Source organism: Dromiciops gliroides, chromosome 1 (assembly GCF_019393635.1).
Source record: "Dromiciops gliroides isolate mDroGli1 chromosome 1, mDroGli1.pri, whole genome shotgun sequence".
NCBI classification, from domain to species: domain Eukaryota; kingdom Metazoa; phylum Chordata; class Mammalia; order Microbiotheria; family Microbiotheriidae; genus Dromiciops; species Dromiciops gliroides.
Genome location: NC_057861.1, coordinates 282,553,919 through 282,559,731, shown reverse-complemented (window position 1 = coordinate 282,559,731; position 5,813 = coordinate 282,553,919).

The window sequence follows — 5,813 nt, the reverse complement described above, 5'->3', positions numbered from 1 at the left end:
CTGGAAGTTATTTTCTCTGCTTGAGATTTAGGGGAATCCACAAATTAAATGATATAGACTCCACCCTTATGTTTAAATTGAAGTAAGAGGCAAAAAGAAGACTTGTTACTTTTATGGGAATCTAGATGAGAGGACTCATATCTTGAGAGTCCAGCATCAACTTTCTTTTCCTCCTTCTAAGTACCTGATATGTCCAAACTGGCTAACTCGTTTCCCCAAATAGGGCCTATAAACTTCTCACTGAACCAACATGGTGTGCCCTTAGTCATGCCATCTCTCTGACCTAGAGCAGCCTTCCAAACCTATTCTCTATTGGTTTATACCCCAACTTTCCTTCAAAGCCCATCTGAAGTTCCATTGCTTTCATGAAATGCTCTCTAACCACCCTAATCCTTGGCACTCATTTACTCCTCTGAATGCCTGAAGTATTTATTGTCAATATTACTCATTTGGTCTACCATTTATCTTATTATAGATCTATCTTATACCCCTAACTAGACTGAAAGGGGCTCTTTTCTGTCTCTGCATCCCAACAGCTAAAAGTCCCCTGCACATAATAAGTATCTGAAGTTTACTGATAAGGAAAAATATGCTGGTGCTGCAGCTGAGGATGATGATAAACATATTGATAAATTCCATTTACAACTATGATGGTGCTATGAAAGAAATACTATATTCCAGTGCTCCAGTGGTCCAAATGTCAACCATTAACCTCACAGATTTGAAATTCTCCCCAAGGTGGACAGGGAGCCTACTCAACATATTTCACAGTGTTTCTAATCAGGACAATCTCAGTGCTGAACAAGATTTAAAGACAACAGAAGCCACCAGATGCATTATAAGTTCAAGAAAAGCTTGTCAGCATACAAAAGCCAGATGTGAAGGACCTGGAGAAGGTTTGGGGAAATGCAATCAAAGGAACTAAATAGTTGGAAAATAGGGTCTATTAGGAAGACTAATGGCATTGGAATGATTTAGCCTGGAGAAGAGAAAGCTAAAGAGAAGACTTTAAAACAGGCTCAAGTAGATGAGGGGGAGAAGGGGGAATTGTTTAGCAGGTGGGCCATAGCTAGTCTTTCTATTACATACAGACATTGGGATAGAAGAAGGAGGGATTAAATTGCATCCATGTGGTTTAGAGAGTTTAGGACAAACACTGGGAACAGTTTTCTAACCAAGAGGATTTTGAGACTCTAAAACGTACATTCCCAAGGTTATTGAATTTCTCCTGTCTTTTTAAGAATAGTGAAGACTATTTGAGGTGGTATAATGCTATATGGAATCACAGAACACTTGCTTAGAGACACTTTCCTGTCCTATAATTCTCCTTTATCAGGAGCTCATATCATCTTGGATAAGTCCCCTGAAATTTTAGTGGTTTTCTTGTCATTAGTATGTGGAGGGGAGGTTTAGCTGAAATTTAAAGAAATATTAGACCAAATTGGGAGCAAATGCATTAGTCTTCAAAATTAAAGTCTTTTTTGACCAATAAATTTTATTATATGATGAGTGGTATTTTGGAACTTGAAGAAAATTGTGTATTTTACCTATTTTACGTAGGACATAGAAAATAACTTTATCTTTTTATATGTCCAAGGAAAAGTTCCTCCAGGTCAACAGGTGATGTGTTCTTACTGCTCATGCCTATCTTCCTATAGTATCTCTCCTTGACTCCTGACTGAATTAAAATGAGCATTTCCATTACATTCGATTCAATTCAACTCATCTGACACTTATTAGGCAGTGCAATGTGCAATGTAATGTGTCTTTAGGAAGGGATATAGGAAATAGCTGTCAATATAATCAGGCTAAAATCAATGCAAACACAAAGAAATTAAAGGACTTACTGATATCTTCTTAAATTAGGTATTTCTCAATTAGGCATCTCCAATTCAATTCTATCCAAACCAGATATTGCCAGAGAGAAAAAAAGAGTAAATTTCCATGCTCATTACAAAAGCAACCTGATAAAATGCTCTTGAGGATCTAATTTCTTTAAAACGAAGTTTTCTGCAAAAGTATATTCTGAAATGTCCCAGATGGGTGCTTTGCAAATGCATTAAAGGCATATGCTTTGTAGCTTTTTGCTTGGCTGAGTCTCCCTGATTTATTTGTTTCTGAGATGTTCTTGGGGCTGTTATCATTTTCTTTTAAGGGCTGGCATCTGTTTATTTCAAAAACAAACCTGTAATTTGGGATGAAGTGGAACATGGTTTCATAGACCTGATGAACTAAAGCAGAGTTCATTTTGGAAATACTAACTAAAAGGATGTTATTCAAGATATTTAGAAATTTCATATTAGTTAGGAATAATCTAGATCTGCTTATGGATTATGTACAGGTCAAATCCCATGTCAGTAAACTTCTAATTCCTTTCTTTGCTTGCAATATTATTGTGATGAGTGAACCCCACTGATTCCTGAGGGCACACCAGGGAAAACTGCTTGGTTTAGGCAGCTTTTAGGTTGATAACTTTTTGTTTCTATATTATATTAAAAGTTTTGACCTAAAGGCTTTCACATCAGGGGAAAAAATAGGATCTCCTATGTCAATATCATAAGGATCATGAGGCATTGCTGATCCGGGAGGGAAGAGAAGGTAGGAATCCCACAAGTTGGGAGAGACTCCCTGAGAATCAGGACTATAATTAGCATAAGAGAACTGGGTCTTTGTCCTAGGATATCAGCATAGGTGGCTGGATACCTCATTCCTAGAGGAGGATGCTTCATCCCCACAGCAGTCCAAAATCTGCCCTCCGTAACTTTGAGTTTTGTTCCTTCCTCCAGTGTCAAGTTACTACTCCCAAGGTTGCATTGCCTTAGCATCCCTCTTTAGGGGCACACTCTCCCAGCATGACTGTACCCAAGATCAGGCTGACCTCTGTGTCATCAGTGTTGTCCCATGGCCTTGCTTCTCCCCTACCCAACCAAAAAAAAAAATCTGATTTTGATCCAGATTAAAGGATTCTTATTTGAAGCTCTGTCTGTGTCCTACCGCACTTGAGCTATAGAAGGGAAGGAAGCACGTAAAACTACATCATAAGTACTTCCATTTCAAAGGTACAGAGAGCCAGTTATGATTTCACTAAGTAGAGACAAGCATAGCTGCACCCACAGGGATAACCCAATGATGTTGAGTCTTCTACCAGTGTGGTGACCCACTGAAGATACATTTGGGAGAGGGGAGTGGAGAGGAAGTTTGTGTGTCTATATCTTTGTTCTCCATCAAGCATGTAATATACTATGATTGTAACCAGTACTCAGTACTCAGTACCCAGCCCTGAATTGAGATCCACTAAATCAGGGATTCTTAACTTTGAGTATTAAAGGAATCTGTGAATATGGTTCAGGGAGTCCATAAACCCAAAATATTTAATATAGTGATAATTGTATTTCAATATAATTTGCTTCCTTTTTAATCTTGTGTGTTTTATTTTATGCATTTAAAAACATTATTATGAGAAGAGGTCTTTAAGTTGCACCAGTCAATCAGAGGCGTACATGATACCAAAAGTTAAGAACTCATGAACTAAATGGAAGGGTAAGTCTATAAAAGCATAAAAATTCAATTTCAAGATAGAGCCAAGATGATAGAATAACAAAAAGCAGCATAATGAACTTTCCCCCAAAAGAAAAAATTATCTCCTAAAAGACCTAGAAAATGCACCAGACCAAATTTTGATGGGAAAATCTAAAAAAAAATCATAATGAATGATTTTTTTAGCACAGGGAAACCAATAAAGAAGTCTATATACACAGGAGCACAGCACATTGTAGAGCACTCCAATGAAAGAGAAAGTTTGTGTCTGGGACAAGAGGAAGACCCAGGCCTATGGGACATCAACCACCAGAGGAGCAGCTGCCAACTGACAGCTTTTCCCTCTATTACCCAGTTCTGGCTTCAGAGATCCAGGATAGACCAAGGAGGGGAGCTATGGCCAGAGATGGCATTCTGGAGGATAGCAGAGAGAACGAACAAGCTCAGGAGCAAGTAGAAATGGGGTGATTTGTTCCTTAGAAGCAAAGCAGGGTCTCGGCTACCGCGTCTAGCCCAGTGGGAAGCTTGCATAGGAATAGCCAGGGAAAGAATTCCGGACCAAAGGGGAGGCAACAGTTCTGTCACTTTGAAGCAGCAAAGCTTCTCAGCTAACTGATAGTGTCTGAGCCCAGCAATAGTCTACTACTGACCAGATCCAGACCTAGGTCAGGAACTTACAGAGCTAAGACATGAGGAGCAGCAATCAGATTTTGCCCTGATCAGACTACTTTTGGAGCAATGAAAACTTGTAGGCACCTATCCTGGGCTGTCCCTGAGATCCTGGAATAACACAATGCTCAATGTTGCAAGAAAGCAACAGCAGTACACTCTCCAAAAGAAGACAGAGCCCAAACCTAACATAAGGTCTGAAATCAGGAAATGTACTCAAAAGGACCCCATGATAAAAAAAAAAGTATTGTGGGAACAGGGCCATTCAAAATGCAAACCCAAAAGAAGAGACTCCAAAACATCTATAAGCAAAGTGTCAAAGAAAAATACAGCTTGTGTACAAATTCAACTAAAATCCCTAAAAGAGATGAGGAGGGCTTTTTAAGAGTTTCAGATGTCTTTATCGATAAAATATGAGCACTAGAGGGAACAAATTGAAAAAGAAATTAGATATATGCAGAATCTAATTTGCTTTAACTGAAGTAAAAAAAAAAAGCAAGGGTAGCAATAATGATCTCAGACAGAGCAAAAGCAAAAAAAGACCTAATTAAAAGAGATGAGCAGGGAAACTACATTTTGCTTTTTAAAAAAAAGTACCATAGAAAATGAAGCAAAACCAAAAAAAATTTATAGTATGTTTCTTTGACAAAGATCTCATTTCTTTTTTTTTAATTTCTTTTTTAATTTTTTTAATTTTACATATAAGGTATTTTATTTTTTCTGTTACATGTAAAGATAGTTCTCAACTTTTGTTTATACAAGCTTTACAATTTCAGATTTTTCTCCCTCCCTCCCCTCCCTCACCCCTCTCCTAGACAGCAGCTATATATCTATATACATATAGATATAGATATACACACACACATATATATATACACATAATAACATTAATCCTATTTCTGCATTAGTCATGTTATAAGAGAAAAAAATCAGAGCAATGATGAAAAACCTCAAAATAGAAAAAAAAACACAACAGCACCAAAAACAAAAGAAAAATTATGGTTCATTCAGCATCTATACTCCACAGTTCTTTTTTTTTTTTTCTTGGATTTGGAGATCCTCTTCTATCATGAGTTCCCTGGAACTCTTCTGTACCATTACATTGGTGAGAAGAATATAGTCCATCACAGTAGATCAACACTCAATGTTGATGATACTGTGTACAATGTTCTTCTGGTTCTGCTCATCTCACTCATCATCAGCTCACGCAAGACCCTCCAGGTTTCTCTGAACTCCTCCTGCTCATCATTTCTTACAGCACAATAGTATTCCATTGTATTCATATACCACAACTTGTCCAGCCATTCCCCAATTGAAGGGCACCCCCTCAACTTCCAATTCCTTGCTACCACGTAAAGAGCAACTATAAATATTTTTGTACATGTGGGTCTCTTTCCCCTTTCCATGATTTCTTTGGGAAAAAGACCTAAAAGTGGTATTGCTGGGTCAAAGGGTATGCACAGCTTTATCGCCCTTTGGGCATAATTCCAAATTGCTCTCCAGAATGGTTGGATCAGTTCACAGCTCCACCAACAATGAATTAGTGTTCCAATTTTCCCACAGCTTCTCCAACATTTATTATCTTCCTTTTTTGTCATTTTAGCCAA